Source organism: Sciurus vulgaris (genome assembly GCF_902686455.1).
Source record: "Sciurus vulgaris genome assembly, chromosome: 11".
In the NCBI taxonomy this organism is placed as follows: Eukaryota; Metazoa; Chordata; class Mammalia; order Rodentia; family Sciuridae; genus Sciurus; species Sciurus vulgaris.
In genome coordinates, this window is record NC_136472.1 from 55,969,962 (window position 1) to 55,993,545 (window position 23,584).

A 23,584-nucleotide genomic window follows, 5' to 3' on the forward strand; every position below is an offset into this window, starting at 1 on the left:
CTGAATTTTAGAGCTAGCTAGTGTCCTTGGACTGCTAGGAGGCCTGGAACAGGATCATTCTGATATATGTGGAAGAGTCTTTCAGTGGTCTGACTCAGGAAATCATATACAGTAGAATAAATTTAATAATTTGCAGAATTACCATGCTTTCCTCATGTTGTATCCTTGTTACTTGCTATTTGGAACATGGATACATGCTTTTTTTCATGGATACATGCTTTTTTTTTTCATGGTTTCAGGGTTAAAGAGCAATTCAGAGAAACTACCTCTTTTTAAAAAGACCTGTATAGCATTTTAAAAATACATGGAAAGTTTTCTTTTGAATGCAAAGTCATAGATGACAACAATTTGGTGGTTTGTTTTAAATATGAATAGTAGTTAAAAAAATTTCATGAATATTGGTGTACATAATAGTGATAAAAATACAATTAGATAATCTGTTAATTTTAACTTTTATTAGTTTATAAATCATCATTTGTGAATTTTCCCAAATTACTATTTCCTTCAAGTTTCAAAAACATTTTAAAACAATTAAATAAAATCCTTTAAACATTTAGGTTTAGATAAATTCCAAGAACCAGATAATGAAATGTCTTGTTCTTGGAGACTTTTAATTCGTATTTTTTTCCAAGTGTGAGCTTTTGATTTTTAACTGCATGCTCATGATATTGAATGTTAACATGTCACTTTGTTTTGCTGAACCAGATTGCTAAGACTTTCAAAGACTATAAGATCCTTGATAAAATTAGAATAAATGCCAATAATTGGAAAAAAAATGTATGTGGCATTTGGAAGATTTAGTCTCTGTTTAGAATTTATAAACTAGGAGGCAAGAATACAGTATGATGTAAAGTACACTAGCATTGAATTGATAAGAGACCTAGGCTTTAGTCCTTGGTCTATATTGGGGAAGTAACTTAACTTGGTCTCAGTTTTAGTTGGTTAGTTTTTCAAGAATACTGATTTTATGAAAGTAAAATTCAACCGTAAAGCCTACAGTTTAAAAAGTAATTAGTTATAAGTGACTGATAGTTTATAAAGTTAAAAAACTCAAAGATAGAATGAACTGGACATTAATTTCCTATATTCATATATGAATACACAACCAGTGAAACTCCACCTTAGGTACTACCATAAAAATGGGATCCTAATTAGAATAAGTTATAGTCCATGCATGTATAATATGTCAAAATACACTCTACTGTCATGTATACCTAAAAAGAACAGATAAAAATAATTTATCAAATAATGAAGGTATATTTCAAGGAAAACAAAACAACTATGTCTGGGCTATCTGGTATGGTCTCTACTAGCATCGTGTGGTTATTTAAATTCAGATTTAAACCATGTGTGGTGGCACCTTTCCTATTGTCCCAGCTATTCTGGACACTGAGGTAGGAGAATCACTTGAACCCATGAGTTTGAAACCAGTCTGGGCAACACAGCAAGACCCAGTCTCAAAAAAAGTAAAATAAAATAGGATATAAAGTACCAAAATTAAATATATTTTTAAAGTCACAGTCACATTTCAATAGTCACATGTGCCTAATAGAAATATAACATTTCCATCATGGTAGAAAATTCTGTTGTATGGCACTGACCTGGGTGCTTAGTCAAACAGTAGCAATTTCTGTCGTGATCACAGGAGTGTTGTAGGTATAACTATAATTCAGATTTCCCATTATCTTTCAGCTTACCATAGGCATGTAGATTGATGTCTTCTTTGGTCAAATGGATTAATTCTGACTTGGAATTAATGCTGCAAGTCCAGATAAATCCAAGTATTTATTAGTTTGGGGGAAATACCTTGCATTTCCTTAGGTTATAGTGAAGTTTGTGGGACTGAAAAGTTCAGATCAAACTGAACTTCCTTTAGGAAATTTATATGTGTGGGTGTGTATCTTATTATTATATTTTATTTTTTGTTTTATATTATTTTTTATATATGTATACTTCTACCTTGTTCTAAAAATGACTTAAGATATCTTTTGCTTGACATAATTTTCTGTTTTTTTCCCCAAAGTGACTCACTCACGTTTATTTGTACATTTTTTGAACACTGATGTTCAGGAAAATGTTCAAGTCTTTGAAAAATAATTCCTGAAATTAAGGAATTCATAATAGAAGTGAGAAAAAAAGATATTTTAATATCAAAAGTTTAAAAAGACAATATGGAATAAATGTGTAATAAATAGTATAGCAGCATATGTATTATAGAAGTTGAGCAGGAGAGATCTGTGAATATGAGTGGTTGAAGAAGTTAAGGAGGAAAGGTCTTGAACTGAATTCAGTTAGGAATTCATGTTAGGAAGAAATTTCTAGCAGGGCAATTCTATGAACCAAAGATCATATTGTGGAAATTAATAAGGGTAAACTAGGCTTCTGAAATAGACACATCCTGTCTCTCTCACACATACATACCTCTCAAGTCTAGAGCAAAGAATTCTAGTCCCGTTGCCTGCTTTTCTCTCTCCCATCTTTGACTTTTCTTTCTTCCTTACTCCCCTTACCTAATTAATTATTTCATTGTATAGATTCTTTCTTTCCAGGGTGTTATGAATCATTTTGGCAATTTCCAAAAATGACTGATATCTCAGACACAGTTTGACTTTATTTCTCATGTAACAGTCCAACATGGATGGTCCTATTTATGGAGGGCTTTCTTTTACATACTGATTTGGGAATCCAGATTCTTTTGTGGGTCCATCAACCCCTAGATAAGGCAGAAAATAACAGTGTAGAGTGTACCTGATAATTGAAGGTTTGTCCCTAGAATGGCATTTATCACTTCTGCTTTATTCCTTTGACTAGGAATAACATGGACATACCTAACAGCAAAGGGGGCTGTGTACTCAGGAAGAAGAATATATGGATGTTTGGTAATCATCTAGTTTTCTCTTCCACAGGCAGCCAATAAAGCTAACTTGGTTGATGTGGGGGATTAGTGTAGGAAATCCATAAGAAATAAGACTAGAAATTTAGCATGGGATCATATCATGGCAGACCTTGGCAGTCTGGGCTTGTTAACTTTGTTTTGTAATTGTTTGGAAATTATTAAAATCTTTTGTACAGGGGACAAGTATGTCAAGAATGGCATCTTACAAACATTAATCCAGTGTGTGGAATGAATTGGAAGAGAAAAAGGTTACTACAGTAATCAAGTTTGGGTTGATAGGGCAGTAGGAATGGAAATGGAGACATTGGTTTATAACCCACTAGAAAGTGTAACATAGAATTGATTAGTTTGGAAGAGGAAGGAATTAAAGTGATTGGAGAAAGAGTAGAATCTTCCTTTCTGCTCTAAACATTCAAAGAATATTCAAATGAGATATGTACATGTGGTATGTGTTAGACACCTACTATTCCTTACTTACCTTAAAGATTTAGTTTTCAATCTTTTATTAGACTATTTAAAGATTTCCTAAGGCACATATTGTAAAGGAAGATTTATGAGCCTTCTTTCCAGAGATTCTGATTTAGAGGTCTGGGTTGGTGCCCAAGAATGTGTCTTTTTATAAGCATGCTAAATGATTATGATGTAGGTGGTCTGTAAACTTTACTTTGAAAAAAGTTGATACTTGTTTTTTAGTAAGTGACTGGAAATTACTTATATCTATAGTCTGATATAAGATATCTGAGTTTTGTCTTCAGGTCTGAGTAAAACGATCAGAATGATTTTTGACACTGTGTTCTTCCCATTGTTCCAACATTGCTAGGATATTTAGCTTTATTTTCTCTCTGTTCATTGCCCTGAAGTGTTAGTATCAAGAATCATAAGTATTTACCATCATATCCTAAATTAGTACAATAGATTCCCCTCCAGGGACAAAAAAATAAAATATCTTTTCTTTCTAGTTTCAGAATTGCACTTTTTGGTTAGCGGCATTGACATTAACATAGTGTCTGCTTTTTGTGGAATTTAATATACATACTCCTCTGAATATATATCAATTATGAGTGCTGATTCTTCTTTTTCCCATATGTTATTTGCTTCTTTATTCTTCAAATGCAGTGTATTGTATAGAAAATAACCATAAAAATATTTATCCAACTTTTTTTTTCAGTACTGAGGATAGAACTCAGGTCCTTGTTCATACTATAGAAATGTTGTACCACTAAGCTACATCCCCAGCCTCTGTATCCAACATTGTTTTTTTCATTTTATTTTTTCCTTATTTTTATTGGTACATTATAATTATATTAATGCTGGGATTTGTTGTAACATATTTATACATATACACTATGTAACAATATAATTTGGCTAATATCATTCCCCAGTGTTTCTCTTTTCCCTGCCCTTCTTCCTCCCCCTGATCTTCCTTTGATTTTCATGAGATTTCCCACCCCCACCCCTTACTCTTTTCTTTTTTCTTCTTTCTCTTCCATATATGAGATAAAACATATGACCCTTGACTTTCTGAGTTTGGCTTATTTTGCTTAACACAAAGTATCTCGAGTTCCAGCCATTTTTCTTCAAATGACCTAATTTTATTTTTTATGACTGAATAAAACTCCATTGTGTATGTATACATGTATTTATGCATTCATATATTGATGGACACCTAGGCTGGTTCCATAATTTTGCTCTAATGAATTGTGCTGCAATAAACATTGGTAAGCATGTATTTCTATAGTGTGCTGACCTTAATTTTTCAGGATAAATACTGAGGAGTAGTATAGTTGGGTCATACGGAACCATCATTTCAAGTCTTTTTAGGAACCTTCATGCTGTTTTCTATAGTAGTTGTACTAATTTATAGTTCTGCCAACAGTGTAAAATGTTCCTTTTTCTCCACAGCCTCTCTAGCATCTATTATTGTTTTGCATTCTTTTTTTTTTTTTTTTTTTTTTTGTAATGGAGATTGAACCCGGGGGCACTCAACCACTGAGCCACATCCCTATCCCTTTTTATATTTTATTTAGAGGCAGAGTTTCACTAAGTTGCTTAGGGCCTCTTAAGTTGTTGAGGCTGGGTTTGAGCTTGTGATCCTTCTGCCTCAGCCTCCTGAGCTGCTGGGATTACAGGCATGTACCACTACACCCTACTTATTTTGTATTCTTGATGGCTACCATTCTAACTGGAGTGTGATGATTACTCGGAGTAGTTTTGATTTGCATTTCCCTAATTGCTAATGATGTTGAACATTTTTTCATATATTTGTTGACCACTTGTATTTCTTCTTTTGAGACATATCTGTTTAGTTCATTTACCACTTATTAATTGGGTTCTTTCTTGGGGGGGTGTTTTTTGAGTTCTTTATATATTCTGGAAATGAATCTTCTGTCAGAAGATTGGTCTGTAATTTTCTTTCCTCGATGTGTCAGAAGAGTAGCTAGCAAAAATTTACTACCATTTTTCCTTCATATTCTTAATTATTTCCTTTGCTGTTCTGAAGCTTTCAAATTAGATCCCATCTCCTTTATTAATTCTTGAGATTTTCTGAGATTTAGGAGTGTTATTGAGAAAGTTGTTGCTTGTGCCTATATGTTTGAATGTTGGCCCTACATTTTCATTGAAGAGTTGATAGTTTCTGGTTTAATTCTTAGGATTTTGATCCATTTTGAGTTGACTTTGGTGAAGGTTGAGAGATAAGGAATGAGTCTCATTCTTCTATATATGGAAAACCAGTTTTCCTACCACAATTTGTTTAAAAAGGCTGTCTTTTCTCCAGCATATATTTTTGGCATCTTTATCAAGGATCAGAAGATTGTGTCTGTGTGGTTTTGTCACTTTATATTTTATTCTGTTCCATTGGTTTATGTGTCTGTTTTTATGCCAGAACCATAGAGTTTTTGTTACTATAAGTCTATAGTATAATTTGAAGTCAGGTATTGTGATACCTGGTATTGACTTAGAATTGCTTTGACTATTTTGAACCTTTTATTATTCCTAATGAATTTTAGGATTGTGTTTTCTAGTTCTTTGAAGAATGTCATTGGCATTTTGATGAGGATTGCATTGAATTTGAATATTGCTTTTGGTAATATGTTCATCTAAAAATTTTAAATTTTGCTTATCCATGAATATGGGACATCTTTCCATCTTCTTGTATCTTCTTCAATTTATTTCTTCAGTGTTCTATAGATTTCTTGTAGAGGTCTGTCATCTCCTTTGTTATGTTTATTCATTTTTTGAGGCTATTGTGAATGGGATTATTTTCCTGGTTTCTTTCTCAGAATATTCATTATTGGTGCACAGGAAAGCTGTTGATTTTTATATGTTGATTTTCTAACCTGCTACTTTGCTGAATTTGTTTCTTAGCTCTAGCAGTCTTCTGGTGGAGCTTTTTGTGTCTTCTAAGTATAGGATCAGATCATCTATAAGTAGTGATAAATTGACTTCTCCCTTTCTTATTTTTGTCCCTTTTATTTTCTTTTCTTGCCTAATTGCTCTGTCTAGAATTACTAGTATTACATTGAATAGGAGTGGTGAGAGTAGACATCCTTGTCTTATTCTGGATTTTAAAGACTATGTTTGTAGTTTTTCCCCATTCACTAGATGTTGGATTTGAGTTTGTCACATATAGCCTTTATGATGTTGAAGTAAGTTCCTTCTCTCCCTAGTTTCTTCATTGTTTTTATCAAGAATGGGTACCTAATTTTGTCAAGGGCTTTGTCTGAATCTATTGATTGTGTGATTTTTGTCCTTAATTCTGTTTGTGTGGTGTATTACATTCATTGATTTGCATATATTAAACTATTTCCTGGAATAAATTGAACTTGATCATGAGGTAAAATCTTCTTAAGTTGTTGAATACAATTTGCTAATATTTTATTAAAGATTTTTACAACTAAGTTCATCAGAGATATTGGTCTGTAATTTTCTTTCCTTGATGTGTCCTTATCTGGTTTAGGTATCAGGATGATACTGGTTTCCTAGAATGAATTTGAAAGTGTTCCACCCCTTTATATTTCGTGGAATAATTTGAGAAACATCAGCATTAGTTCTTCTCTGAAGGTCTGGTAGAATTCAGCTGAGAATTTATCTGGTTCTGGACTTTTTATTTGTCCTGGAAAGTTTTTTACTATTGCTTCTGTCTCATTGTTAGTTTATTAGTCTGTAGGTTTTCTGTGTCCTCCTCAATTTTGACAGGTCATATATGTCTAGAAATATATCCATTTTTCATTTTTCTAGATTTCTAATTTGTTGTAGTATAAGTTTTCTTTTTTTATTTTTCAATTTTAATAATAATTTTAGGGAATCTAAAGGGAAATTAAACAGGATGAGTATGTTTCTTAAAACCCTGTTATGTTCTTTAAAAAAACCAGATTTCGTGCATTATAACTATACATAATAGTGGAATTCGTAATGCCATATCCATAATGCATATAACATAATTTGATCTATTTCATTCCCCAGTACCTTCCCTCTCTCTCCCCTCACAACCCTGTCACGTTCTTAAAAACAACCGCACTCTTAAAAGTTGTGTGTAAATTCCGAATATGTTGTTTGGATTGTTTCGGCTAACATTTCAATTTTTTTGGCACATGTTAATTTTTTAATTTTGTAAGTGCAGCAGTATTGCTTTATAGTCATTATGTTTTTAAAAGTAAATCAATGTCTCTAGTGTTCAACAAAGCATAAAAATACTGATGAAATGGTAATGTAAATAATACAATTCAAATGAAGAAATAAACATAAATTATAAACAGGACTCCAGTGCAAATACAGATTATAAGTGTATGTGCTGTGACAAGTCTATGTGTGATTTTGCACAAGCAGCCACAAAAAAAGAGAAAGAACTGGAAGTACAATAATACAAACATGCAAATTGGATTTTACTGAGTGGTGATCTATTTATCCATTCTGTCCCTTCATTCCACTTATGGAACACATAAAAACTTGAACAACAAACATACCACTTATTTATAGTAACTTTCAAATAAATACTTTGTTTTTAGAGGTCTATCCTTTTAAGAAAAGTAATAGGTAAATGATTAGTGATGCATTCATTAATTTTGTCACTAATAATATTATTAATAAATTACATAATGATCTCTAGATTATGATTTATTTATTTATTTATTTATTTTTTATTGTAAACAAATGGGATACATGTTGTTTCTCTGTTTGTACATGGCGTAAAGGCATACCATTTGTGTATTCATAAATTTACATAGAGTAATGTTGTTTGATTCATTCTGTTATTTTTTCCCTTCCCCCCACCCCTCCCACCCCTCTTTACCCTCTATACAGTACTTTCTTCCTCCATACTTGCCCCCCTCCCTAATCTAACTCTAACCCTAACATTAACCCTTCCCTCCCCCCCTTTATGTGTCATCCTCCACTTATTAGCGATATCATTCATCCTTTGGCTTTTTGAGATTGGCTTATCTCACTTACCATGATATTCTCCAATTTCATCCATTTGCCTGCAAATGCCATAATTTTGTCATTCTTTATGGCTGAGTAATATTCCATTGTGTATATATCCACTCATCAATTGAAGGGCATCTAGGTTGGTTCCACAGTCTGGCTATTGTGAATTGAGCAGCTATGAACATTGATGTGGCTGTATCTCTGTAGTATGCTGATTTTAAGTCCTTTGGGTATAGGCCAAGGAGTGGGATAGCTGGGTCAAATGGAGGGTCCATTCCAAGTTTTCTAAGGAATGTCCACACTGCTTTCCAGAGTGGCTGCACTAATTTGCAGCCCCACCAGCAATGTATGAGTGTACCTTTCTCCCCACATCCTCGCCAACACCTGTTGCTTGTTTTTTGATAATCGCCATTCTAATTGGGGTGAGATGGAATCTTAGGGTGGTTTTGATTTGCATTTCTCTTATTACTAGAGATGTTGAACATTTTTTCATATGTTTATTGATTGCTTGTACATCTTCTTCTGTGAAGTGTCTGTTCATTTCCTTAGCCCATTTGTCGACTGGATTATTTGAATTCTTGGAGTAGAGTTTTTTGAGTTCTTTATAGATTCTGGAGATTAGTGCTCTATCTGAAGTATGATTGGCAAAGATATTCTCCCACTCTGTAGGCTCTTTCTTCACATTACTGATAGTTTCCTTTGCTGAGAGAAAGCTTTTTAGTTTGAATCTATCCCAGTTATTGATTCTTGCTTTTATTTCTTGTGCTATGGGAGTCCTGTTAAGGAAGTCTGGTCCTAGCCCGACATGTTGAAGATCGGGACCTACTTTTTCTTCTATAATCTGCAGAGTCTCTGGTCTGAGTATACGTTTTCTTTTAAAAATTTTTTAAAAGATGCCAATAGACCTTTATTTTATTCATTTATTTATACATGGTGCTGAGAATTGAACCCAGTGCTTCACACATTGCTAGGCAAGCATTTTACCACTGAGCCACAAGCCCAGCTCTGGAGTATATGTTTTCAAAATAGTCCCTGATTATCTTATTGCTGCTAGAAGCTTGTTATTATTTAAACTCATTTTTAAAAAGTTTTTTTGGTTTTAGTTATAGGTGGACATAATACTTTTATTTTATTTTTATGTAGTATTGAGAATTGAACCCAGGGCCTCATGCATGCTAGGTAAGCGCTCTTCCACTGAGCCACAATCCAGCCCCATTATCTAAACTCTTTAGTTTACAATTTTTTGCTTACAAATAGGGCTATAAAAACATCTACTTGCTAAGACTATTGTGGAAACTAAAATAAATGAGAAAATATACATAAAACATTTACTACAGTGCCTGTTATGTATACCTTCATTAAATAGTAGAATTAATTTTTGATTGTCAACATTTAGATTGGTGCCTAGAACATAATTGGTCTTCGAAGAATATTTGGTAAATGAATGGCATATAGTTTCAAGATTATGATATTTACAGCTAGAAGATCATTTGAAATCATCTAATTCAACATATTCATTATACATGTTAGGAAAATTTCAAGCTCAGAGAGGTTTGATGGCTCATTCAAGGTTATATATCTAATGATCTAATTAGTGACAAAATGTGACTAGAACTAATAGATGAAAAGAAAAACCATTGTTACCATCTGTGTATCCATAATTTGTGGTTAGACTTAGATTTAGATTTTAAATAGGCAGACTTAAATAAATTTCTGTTTATAAACAGTGATGCCTTTCAAAATATTCCTGTCTTAAACACTAAAACAATAGTAAACTGTTATGTAAAGTAAAACTAAATGACTATGTTCTTGATGGATTGATTCTTCCTTAATATCACAGCAGAGACCACAGTGTTTCCCAAATAAAATTCAGACATACAAGTTAGAATAGTTAAATTACAAACTGCTTGAAGGGCTTAATCTCTCTCTTTAGGCAATAATGATGGTCTGTATTTTAATCCTTACCCGTTTAAAGGATTAGCTTACATTTTATTTTCCCTATAGTATAGAAATTATGGTCTTACATATTAAATCCTTATTTGTTAAGTTTGTTAAAATTGTTGCTGGTTGTGGTGGCACATACCAGAAATCCTAGTGGCTTAAGAGACTGAGGTGGAGATTACAAGTTCAAAACCAGCCTCAGCAACTTAGCTAGACCCTAGGCAACTTAGCAAGTTGTCTTAAAATAAAAAAATAAAAAGGGCCAGTGATGTGGCTCAGTGGTTAACATCCCTGGTACAAAAAAATTTTTTTTGGCAAAACTGATTAGAAAGAGACCTTTTGGAGTGGATGATGATACATAATGGGGGGTGGGGGGAGGCAAGAATGGAGGAAGGAGGGACTGTATAGAGGGAAAAGAGGGGTGGGAGAGGTGAGGGGGAGAAAAAAATAACAAAATGAGTCCAACACCATTACCCTATGTAAATGTATGATTACACAAATGGTATGCCTCTACTTCATGTACAGACAGAGAAACAAGATGTATCCCATTTGTTTACAATAAAAAAAAGAAAGAGATCTTTTAGGATGGATTAATGGTTTCATAGGTAGGACTTATTTGCCGTGTTAGGTAGAGGTCATATATACATTCATGGAAAACAAGTTAGATACTTGGTTTGTGAAGAAATAAAGAACAGTGCTATGTTTGAAGAATTAGTTATGTTCTAGCATAGGATGTTATGTGGATTTATTTTTTAGGACCAAAATTATCCTGAAATTAATATCAAAATTCATGCCATGAACTAAATAATACTTGAGTTGTAGGAAAATAACAGGTGTCTATGAATGAATTATTAATGTTTTCCTTCTTATATGTAGACAATACTTGTGCTCTATCAGAACACACACTTAGAAATTTCTGATTATTAATGAGGAATTTTGCCAATATAACCATGTTCATTCATCTGCTTAACTACTGTGAGCAATCCAGAGTGAAAACGTCTCATAATTCATAGGGTATCAGGTAGTAAATGCAAAATGGGTTAGCATATTACTTGAAAGTAATATAAGTTAAAAGTGTATACTAAAAACTCAAAAACAACCATTAAAATAATACAACTAAGAATTTTAGCTAATAAGTCAACATAGGAGTAAAATAGAATCACAAGAATATTAAATTTAAAGGAAGTCTGAAAGAAAGAAAAAGGGAAAAATAATAGGAAAAAAACCAGAGCAAGATGGCAACTTTAAACAGATGATATCAATAATCTCGTTAAGTATAAATGATATGAGTACTACAGTTTAAAGGCAGAACTTGTCAGAATGAATAAAAAGTAAGGCACAACTATATGTTGCCTACAAGAAAACCATTTTAATAGTTTAAAATTAAAAGTTTTGAAAAATATACTATGCTAACATGAGGCAGAAGAAAGTTGGAATGGCAAATTATATTCAAAACAAAGAATATAAAAAATGTATTCAAAACTTTTTGAATATTTATTTAATATCAAAAAGTATGTTAAGACAAAGACTGTCACTAGGATTAGAAAGTATAATTTCATAATGATAAAGAAAGTTATCTTATACAGAAGACAATGATCCTGTTTATGTTTTAATGGAGATTCAAAATACATGAGGAATAAAACAGATAGAATTGAAAGTAGATATAGAAATCCAAAATTAGAGTTGAAGATTTCAGCTGTGTTCTCCTAATGATTAATAGAATAAGTAGCTAGAAAATTAGCAAAGACAGAGAAGACTTGAATAATACTATCAACTGACTTGAGCTATCAACCAACTTGATATCTACAGAACATGGCACCCAACAACAAGATGCACATTGTTTTCAAAACCACAGGAGACATTTACCAAGTAGGACCATATTATGTAATAAAAAAGAAATCTCAACAAATTAAAAGGATTCAAATTATACCAATTTATTCTCTGACTAAAGGAATTAAATTAGAAATTAGTAATATATCTGGAAAATATCAAATATTGGAAGCTAAATAACATATAAGTTAAAAAACAAACCAGAATGGCAGTTTGAATTTTGAGTGGAATTAAAATGAAAGAAATATATTAAAATTTGTGGGGACTGGGCTCGTGCTTGGTGGTAGAGCGCTAGCCTAGCATGCGTGAGGCCCTGGGTTTGATCCTCAGCACCACATAAAAATAAAATAAAGATACTGTGTCTGCCTACAACTAAAACAAAATCTGTAAAAAAGAGATTTGTGGATGCTGCTCAACTAGTACTTAGAGGGAAATTGATAGGATTAAAAGCCTATAAAATAAAATAAGGAAGGTCTTAAGCCCATTACTTCAGACTTTATCATGGACTTAGTTCATGCTCTGCACTAAGAAACAGGAAAAATAAAAGCATAAGAAACCCAAACTAAGCAGAAGAAAGTAAATAATAAAGATCAGATCAAAAAGAAAAAAAAATCAATGAAATAGAGAACAGAAGAACATAAAGGAAAAAAATCAAAGAAATAAAATGGATTCTTTGAGATTAATAAAATTGATAAACATCTAATCAGAGTGATAAAAATAAATCAATGTCAATGATAAATATTCTAAAGATATTAAAAGGATAATAAAACAGTATTATAAATAACTTGTTATAGATTTAAAAGCTTAGATGAAATTGAAAAAATTCCTTAAAAGACACAAACTGCTGGGCATGGTGGCACATGCCTGTAATTTCAGAGTCTCAGGTGGCTGATGCAGGAGAATCCCAAGTTTAAACCAGCCTCGCAACTTAGTGAGACCCTATCCCAAAATACAAAATAAAAAGGACTGGGGATGTAGTTCAGTGGTAAAACACCCCTGAGTTCAATCCCCAGTACAAAACAAGCAAAACAAAACAAAACAAAAAGACAAACAAACTACCAAAGTTCTCTAAAGAGAAAATGAATAATATTAGTATTTATATATTTATTAGAACAGTTGATTTTTGTAATTCAAAATCTTCTCACAAAGAAAACTCCAGGATCAGATGGATTCATTGGAAAATTCTACCAAACCTTTATGAAAGAGATAATACCAGGGGCTGAGGTTGTGGCTCTGTGGTAGAGCCTAGCCTGTGTGAGGCACCAGGTTCGATCCTCAGCACCAAATAAACAACAACTAAAAAATGTTAAAAAGAAAGAAAGAGATAATACCCATTTGATATAAATTCTTCCAATAAACTGAAGAGGGTGTTTAATATTTTCTAACTCCTTATATGAGGCTGGCATTACTCTGACATCAAATCTACAAAACATCTCAAGAAAGAAAACTCATAGGTCAACACTCCCCATAAGCATAGATTCAAACATTTTAAAAAGATCTAACAAATTAGATTCAATAATATATAAAAGGGGTAATTCATCATGACAAAATGGGTTTTCCTATTAGCAATACAAGTTTTAACATTAAATATCAATCAATACTGAGTAACATAAGCAAAAACTGTATTTGTAGAGTAGTGAACTCCCAAAGTCCATTCCTCCACAAAAAGCAGTGACAAACTGGCAAAATATGTCAAGATCAACTAATTTTTTTAACCCTAGAAGTGAATTGAAAGCTTATAGAGACTAGTGTATTCATGCTCAAAACACTAGAAAAAATAGGGATAGTGGGAACATTCCTTAACATTATAAAGGCCATCTATGCTAAGCCCATGGCTAATATCATTCTAAATGGTGTAAAAATGAAAGCATTCCCCCTAAAAACTGGAACAAGGCAGGGATGCCCTCTTTCACCACTTCTATTCAACATCGTACTTGAAACGCTAGCCAGAGCAATTAGACAGACCAAAGAAATTAAAGGAATACGAATAGGAAAAGAAGAACTCAAACTATCCCTATTTGTGGATGATATGATTATATACTTAGAGGAACCAGGAAATCCCACCAGAAAACTTTTAGAACTCATAAGTGAATTCAGTAAAGTAGCAGGTTACAAGATCAATGCTCATAAATCCAATGCATTTTTATACATAAGTGATGAATTCTCAGAAAGAGAAATTATGAAAACTACCCCATTCACGATAGCATCGAAAAAAATAAAATACTTGGGAATCAATCTCACAAAAGAGGTGAAAGACCTCTACAATGAGAACTACAGAACACTAAAGAAAGAAATTAAAGAAAACCTTAGAAGATGGAAAGATCTCCCATGTTCTTGGATAGGCCGAATTAATATTGTCAAAATGGCCATACTACCAAAAGTGCTATACAGATTCAATGCAATTCCAATTAAAATCCCAATGATGTACCTTACAGAAATAGAGCAAGCAATCATGAAATTCATCTGGAAGAATCAGAAACCCAGAATAGCTAAAGCAATCCTTCGCAGGAAAAATGAAGCAGGGGGTATCGCAATACCCGAACTTCAACTTTATTACAAAGCAATAGTAACAAAGACGGCATGGTATTGGTACCAAAATAGACAGGTAGATCTATGGTACAGAATAGAGGACATGGACACAAACCCAAATAAATACAACTTTCTAATACTAGACAAAGGTGCCAAAAATATGCAATGGAGAAAAGATAGCCTCTTCAACAAATGGTGCTGGGAGAATTGGAAATCCATATGCAACAGAATGAAACTAAACCCATATCTCTCACCCTGCACAAAACTCAACTCAAAATGGATTAAGGACCTTGGAATCAGACCAGAGACTCTGCACATTATAGAAGAAAAAGTAGGTCCAGATCTTCAACATGTCAGGCTAGGACCAGACTTCCTCAACAGGACTCCCATAGCACAAGAAATAAAAGCAAGAATCAATAACTGGGATAGATTCAAACTAAAAAGCTTTCTCTCAGCAAAGGAAACTATCAGCAATGTGAAGAAAGAGCCTACAGAGTGAGAGAATATCTTTGCCAATCATACTTCAGATAGAGCACTAATCTCCAGAATCTATAAAGAACTCAAAAAACTCTACACCAAGAATACAAATAATCCAATTAACAAATGGGCTAAGCAAATGAACAGACACTTCACAAAAGAAGATGTACAAGCAATCAACAAACATATGAAAAAATATTCAACATCTCTAGTAATAAGAGAAATGCAAATCAAAACCACCCTAAGATTCCATCTCACCCCAATTAGAATGGCGATTATCAAGAATACAAGCAACAACAGGTGTTGGCGAGGATGTGGGGAGAAAGGTACACTCATACATTGCTGGTGGGGCTGCAAATTAGTGCAGCCACTCTGGAAAGCAGTGTGGAGATTCCTTAGAAAACTTGGAATGGAACCACCATTTGACCCAGCTATCCCACTCCTTGGTCTATACCCAAAGGACTTAAAATCAGCATAGTACAGAGATACAGCCACATCAATGTTCATAGCTGCTCAATTCACAATAGCCAGATTGTGGAACCAACCTAGATGTCCTTCAATTGATGAGTGGATAAAGAAACTGTGGTATATATATACAATGGAATATTACTCAGTTATAAAGAAAGAAAATTATGGCATTTGCAGGCAAATGAATGAAATTGGAGATCATCATGCTAAGTGAAATAAGCCAATCTCAAAAAACTAAAGGACGAATGATCTCACTGATAAGTGGATGATGACACATAAGGGGGAGGGTGGGAGGAGTTAGTGTTAGGGTTAGGGTTAGGGAGGGGGGCAAGAATGGAGGAAGAAAGGACTGTTTAGAGGGAAAAGAAGGGTGGGAGGGGTGGGGGGAAGGGAAAAATAATAGAATGAATCAAACAACATTACCATATGTAAATTTATGATTATACAAATGGTATGCCTTTAACCCATGTACAAACAGACAAACAACATGTATCCCATTTGTTTACAATAAAAAAAAAGAAAAAAAAAAAGAGAGACTAGTGTAGTATTTACTAATACCACTACTTCTACTACGATTACTAAAAAGCTAAATCTCTGTAAGAAAGCTTTGTGGTACTTTATTACACCTGTTTTCCCCTTACCCAATTTCCCATCTTTTTGGCAGGTTTATTTTTGGTACTAGGAATTGAACCCAAGGGCTCTTAACCACTGAACCATATCCCCAACCCTTTTAAAATTTTTAGACCCAGGGTCTCACTAAGTTGCTTAGAGCCTTGCTAAGTTAGTAAGGCTGGCTTTGAATCTGTGCTTCTCCTGCCTCAGCCTCCAGAGCTTCTGGGATTATAGGCATGTGACACCAAGCCTGACTTGTTTTTATTCATTCATTCATTCATCCGTTCATTTAGATATTGAGGATTTGGTGGGGCACAGGACTGCTTTACCACAGCCTTTTTAATTTAGTCTTTTTTTTAAATTGTAAACAAATGGGTACAACTTGTTTCTCTGTTTATACATGAAGTAGAGGCATACCATTTGTGTAATCATACATTTACATAGGGTAATGATGTTTGATTCATTCTGTTATTTCCCCCACCCCCACCCCTCTCACCTCTCTTTTCCCTCTATACAGTCCCTCCTTCCTCCATTCTTGCCTCCCTCCCACCCCCCATTATGTATCATCATCTGCTTATCAGCGAGATCATTTGTCCTTTGTTTTTTTGAGATTGGCTTATCTCACTTAGCATGATATTCTCCAATTTCATCCATTTGCCTGCAAATGCCATAATTTTATTATTCTTTATGGCTGAGTAATATTTAATTATATATATATGTGTGTATATATATATATATATATATATATATATATATATCACAGTTTCTTTATCCATTCATCAATTAAGGGGCATCTAGGTTGGTTCCACAATCTGGCTATTGTGAATTGAGCAGCTATGAACATTGATGTGGGTGCATCACTGTTGTATGCTGATTTTAAGTCCTCTGGGTATAGGCCAAGGAGAGGGATAGCTGCGTCAAATGGTGGTTCCATTCCAAGTTTTCTAAGGAATCTCCACATTGCTTTTCAGAGTGGCTGCACTAATTTGCAGTCCCACCAGCAATGTATGAGTGTACCTTTTTCCCCACATCCTCTCCAACACCTATTGTTGCTTGTATTCTTTTTTTTTCCGACTTTTTTTTTTTATTGTAAACAAATGGGATACATGTTGTTTCTCTGTTTGTACATGGAGTAAAGGCATTCCATTTGTGTAATCATAAATTTACATAGGGTAATGTTTGATTCATTTTGTTATTTTTTTCTTCCCCCCACTCCTCCCACCCCTCTTTTCCCTCTATACAGTCCTTCCTCCATTCTTGCCACCCTCCTTAACCCTAACTCTAAACCTAACCCTAACCCTAACACTAACCCCTCCCACCCCCCATTATGTGTCATCATCCACTTATCAGCAAGATCATTCGTCCTTTGGTTTTTTGAGATTGGCTTATCTCACTTAGCATGATATTCTCCAATTTCATCCATTTGCCTGCAAATGCCATAATTTTATCATTCTTTATGGTGGAATAATATTCCAGTGTATATATATGCCACAGTTTCTTTATCCATTCAACAATTGAAGGACATCTAGGTTGGTTCCACAATCTGGCTATGGTGAATTGAGCAGCTATGAACATTGATGTGGCTGTATCTCTGTAGTATGCTGATTTTCCTTTGGGTATAGGCCAAGGAGTGGGATAGCTGGGTCAAATGGTGGTTCCATTCCAAGCTTTCTGAGGAATCAGATAATTTTAATTATCTAACTTTAAATTCACAAACTCTTTCCTCTGTTGTCTGCATTCTAGTAATTCCATATAGTGAATTTTATCTCAGATTTTAATTTTTCACTCCTAAAATATTTTATTCTTTTTAATGTTTCCAGTTTTCCCTCTAGATTTCCTAATTTTTTCTTAATTATGAACATATTTTTCCTTACTTCACTTAGCATATTTATAACAAATACCTTAAAGTTCTTATATGATAATTTCAATATCTGGTTATTTTGGGGATTAGCCTTTGTCAATCATATTTTTTTAAAAAATGAATTGTATTTTCCTGATTTTTCATGTCAAGTAATTATAGATTGAATATTGATCACTGTGATATGTCTTACAGCCTCTGGACCCTGTTATAGTCCTCCAAATTAAGACTGATGTTCTGCTTTATCAGGCAGTTAACTTGGTTAGATCCAAACTGAAAACTCTTCCTTGCCTGTGATTGTCAACAACAGGTCACGTTTCACTTTAGACTGATTTCAGTTTGCCCCACACATATCAGAGATTTAGGAAGGGGTTATATACAGAATCTGGAGTTCCTGTTTCCTAACTCTGTGCTTTAGGACTTCCCCCTTCTCTTTGGTGGCTCTGGTTATCTTGGATCCTTCCCCTGTTTCTTCCATCTAGAAAGAAACTGAACTTTCTATTGGAGTTGTGGCTGTCACACACTGCTCTGAGACTGTGGCTGCCCTCAAGACAAAGCCATACAAAACAGGAAACTCACCCTATGTCTGTAACTTTGTTCAGTTTTCAATTCTATCTTCTTTTGTTTATTTTCTAGAACTCTCAGTTGTTTTTTGCATTTTGTCAGAATTTATTGTTCTCTGTGAGAGAGTTAGCCTGTGTAGCTGTATTTGTCCGGTTCTCCAAGGAAACAGAACTAATGTAATATATGAGGTGATAATATAATTTATGAGGGGCTTTATTAAATTGGTTTATATGCCCACAGAGTATGAAAAGTTCCATGATAGCCATCTGCAAGCTGGTAGTATTGCTTAGTCCAAGAAGCTGGAAGGCTCAGAATTAGGGAGGCTGGTGATACAGATTCCCATTCAAGGCCAAAAGTCTGAGGACCCCAGAGGTGTGCTGGTGCAAGTCCCAGAGTCCAAAGGCTGAAGAAGCTGGAGTCTGATGTCCAAAGAATCAGCTGCTGAAAATGTACCCACTCTGGAAGGAAAAGCCAGAAAGTGTTTTCCCCTTCTTTCATTTTCCTGTTCTATTTGGTCCCAGACAATTGAATGGTGCCTGCCTACATTCAGAATGGGTCTTCCTCAGTTTGCAGGCCTGCATTTCAAGTCTTCTCTGTGAAAATCCTCACAGATTCATGTGGGAATAATGGTTTTCCAATTCTTTAAGCATCCTTTTGTTCGGTCAAGTTGATACCCCAAACAGACTATCACAGGTGCTTACTTCTCTGTACTGGAAATGGCATTAATTCTGGTTTTAAGTAGTTTTAGAGAATAAAAATAAAGAATGGAAATCTATGTAGTATAATTTTTCCAGCAAAATGAACAAGACAGTCCAGGAAGCAAATCTACACTCAGTATCACTTATCTGAGGGAATCATCTCTTTGCTGAGGGAATTTTAAAATGACAACTAATTAGAATGACATGCTATGTTCATGGATTTGAAGACTCAGTGGAGTTAAATGTCAAGTTCTCCAAGATTTATCTATGGATTGAATGAAATTCTAACAAAAATCTTATCAGACTTTCTTGGGATAAAGGTTGATAAATTGAGTCTAAAATTTATTTGCAATTGAAATGTTCTAAAATAACCCAAAAAAAGCATCTTAAAAAGAAAACAAAGTTGGAAGTATTTTCTTACTTTGAAACATAGTGTAATACTGTGCTAATCAAGATATTGATGACCTATATTGTATATGAAAAGGTAGCTGGAACAGAATAGAGAGTCTAGAAACAGATTCATATTTTCAGAGTGCCTAAACAATTTCAAAGAGAAAAAGCACTCTTCTTGTGTGTGTGGTGCTGGGGATTGAACCCAGGGCCTTGTGCATGCAAAGTAAGTGCTGTACCAACTGAGCTATATCCCCAGCCTAAGAAAAGTACTCTTAAAAAAAAAAAACTAATATCAGAATTGATATCTGAACTGCTATCTATATGGACAAAATAAATGAACTTTACCCATTGAAAGTAAAACTCTTGCTTCTGCTACTTATTTTACTAGTACTCTAAATACTAAACTGTATCATCAAATGTGTGAGTTTCTCACTTCAGGCATTTCTCCACTTCTCTACAGATATTCACTGGATAGCCTTCCATTTAACTCAGTTATGACATGATTTATTTGGGGATAGTATCAGATTCCACAGGGTAAGGACTCAATCCCATAGGACTACTACAACTTGAGATGCAATTGTAAGTCCAGATTGTAACCTGTGCTTCTGACCAACTGGCTATAACTCAGAGGTTCCCATCATCTCATTCCTGGGTTTGCCAATTTGCTAGAATGTCTCACAGAACCCAGGAAAACAGTTTAATTACTATATTACTAGTTTGTTATAAAATGATATAACTTGGAAACAGCCAGATATAAGAAATGCATAGGGCAAGGTATGTTGGCAGAGGTATGAGCTTTCGTGTCCTCTTCAGAGGGCTATTCTCACAGTACCTCCATGTGTTTACCACCTGAAAACTCTACACATTCTTTCAAAGATTTTTATGGAGGCTCCCTCACATAGGCATGGTTGATTATTAATTCAATCTTAGCTTCTCTCTTGTCCCTGGAAGATGGGGGGTGAGACTGAAAGTTTCAATCTTCTAATCTTGACTTGATTTTTCTGACCAGCTCCATCCAGGAAACTCACCAAGACTCACCTCAAGTCACCTCGTTAGAATAAAAGATAGTCCTGTCATCCAGGAAATTCCAAGGGATTTAGAAACTAATCTAATAGCTAAAGACCAAATATTAGAACAAAAAGACATTCTAAGCACCCCTATCACTTAGAAAATTACAAGAGTTTTAGGGGCTCTGTGTCAGGAGTTGGAGACATGGATCAATATTATATTTGCTATTATCTCACACCCATATTTTACTTGATATACAAAAATTAAGATGATCATGGACTTATGTAAAACAGAAACTACAAAGTAAAAGCAGAAACTACAAAGCATCCAGATGAAAACTCAGAAGGATACGTTTGCAACATTGCAACATCAAAAAAATAATGAAAAAATCTTAGATAGGATCCAGAAAACACTAATTAGAAAGGAAAAATTAATAATATGGAATTCTTAAAAACTTATCAAAAAAATGTTAAGAGAATAAATGGGGGGGCGTCATAGCCATGGAGAAAATATTTGCAAAAACATTTTTGACAAAGGACTTGTATTCAGAATATGTGAGCAGTTTCTTCAACTCAATAAAATTATACAAACAACTCTGTCTACAAAGAAAGGATCAAACAACTTGAATTGGTTTCTTGCAAAGGATTATATACAAATGGCCAATAAATATACACAGAAATTGTTCAACATCATTAGTCATCTGAAGATTTCAAATTAAAATCATAACACATTCTCTACAGTTGCTAATTTTAAAACAACAAAACAAGCATATAAATCTGACAATACCAAATGTTAGTAAGGAGGTGAAACAACAAAAATTCTTAGACATTGCTAAGTAGGGAAATGAAATCATATGGCCATTATGGAGATTGTATTGGCAAGTCTTATAAAATTAAACATAGGCCAACCAAAATCCAGCAATTGTACTCTTAAGATTTTTACCCAAGGAATATAGAAACACATGTTCAGAAAAATGTTTGTACAAAAATGTTAATAGCAGCTTTATTCATAGTATCCCAAAAAATGGAAACAAAATATGCATCAGGGGAGGCTGGATAGTCATAAATACATAGAATGTAATACTACTCAATAATAAAAATGTATCTTTTACTGAAAGATGGGTGGATGAATATCAAAAACATTTTGTTGAGTTAACCAAGCTAGATGCAAAAGCACATACTCTATGCATTTATATGAAGAATAAAATGGAAATATATATCTTGAGAGCAGAGTGAGGTTAAGTGGTTTTTCAAATAAAAAATAAGTGGGCTTTTCAAATAAATTAATAGAACAGAATAGAAAGCTAAGAATCAGAAAAATAAAGACATGGAAACTTGATATAGACAAAGGTGGCATTGTAAGTCATTGGTAAAAGAACAATATTTTCAATAAAAGGTAGTGGGATAATCAATTATATATGTGAGAAAAAACAAAAATCATATTATCTTTCACTGTCCTTAAGAATCTGGGTAGACTAATGATCTAATGTGAAATTCAAGAGTTTGAAACTTTTGAAAAAACATAAGGATGTCTTTATGACATAAGATTAAAGAAAGATTTCTTAAATAAGATATGCCCCCCCCCCAAAAAATGAAGGAAAAGATTGGTAAATTTTGCTAAATTAAAATATACAATTTATATACATTGAAAGACCTTACAGTGAGGAGTCAATTACAAAATGGAACTATAAATTTGAAACCTGTAAAATCAAGGAAGATTTGGTACTCAGAATATATAATGAATTCCTGCAAACAAATGTGAAAAAGAGTATAAAAAGTATGCCAAGAGAAAAGAGACCAAAGTGTATCAATTAGAAAACTCGCATGGCTAGTAAACATACAAAAGGGTGTTTAACCTAATTCCTCAGGGGAAAAGACATTAATAGGACATGTCAAACAACAAATAAGACAAAAATTAAAAAATGAAAAACAAAGTAAGTTATGACTAACAATACCATATTTTGAAAAGGATATGGGAAAATAAGGTTAAAGAACAAATGTCTAAAATGAACAAAAAAAACAAGGACAGACTTAGTCTCTCAGATATTATAGTCTTCTGAAAAGCTTCTGGTAATGGTTAGTAGAGCTAATAACAGAGCCTATAAAATATAGTGCTGTAAACAAGATGGGTGTTGGTCTCTTTCATATATCAGTTTGGAAGTATTTCAAAGCAAGTAGTGTTCTTTTCTCATCCTCCCAATGGCTTACATCTCTGGGGTTGAATGCTTATATCCTTTGGGAAAAGGAAAAGGAGCCAGGAAAATGCCATTTTTGGGATTCACCTTTATAAGGACTGGAAATATTAGCAATATGATACTAACTTATGATCAGTGAAATATGGGTAGCCATATCTAACTACAGGGGAGATCTGGGAAATATTGTCTTTGGTTCAATGCTTTATACACAACTAAAATTATTACATTAGAAGAAAGAGTACTTATTTGGGGACAAAAATTAGTCTGTTACATGAAATGATATTATTATAGTAACAGAAAAATAGATCAGTGGTATGACGTAAGTCAGAATGTATGTGGAAAAGATGGTATTCCAGTTTAGTGGGAAAAGGACAGTTTATTTAATAAGTAACTCTGGCATCACTAATCTTCTGAAAGAAAAGAAATCTAGATTTTTATATCATACACAAAACAAAAAAAAAATGCAATATAGGAACTGGGAGTGTAGCTCAGTGGTAGAGCATCTATTTGGTACACACCAAAACAAATGAAAAGTCTCAAAAATAGAAAATTAATTCTAGATGGATTAAATTTTAAAATATAGAAGGGGCTGGGGATATAGCTCAGCTGGCAGAGTGCTTGCCTCACATACACAAGGCCGTAGGTTTAATCCCAGCACCCCCCCCCCAAAAAAGTTAAAATATAGAACAAAT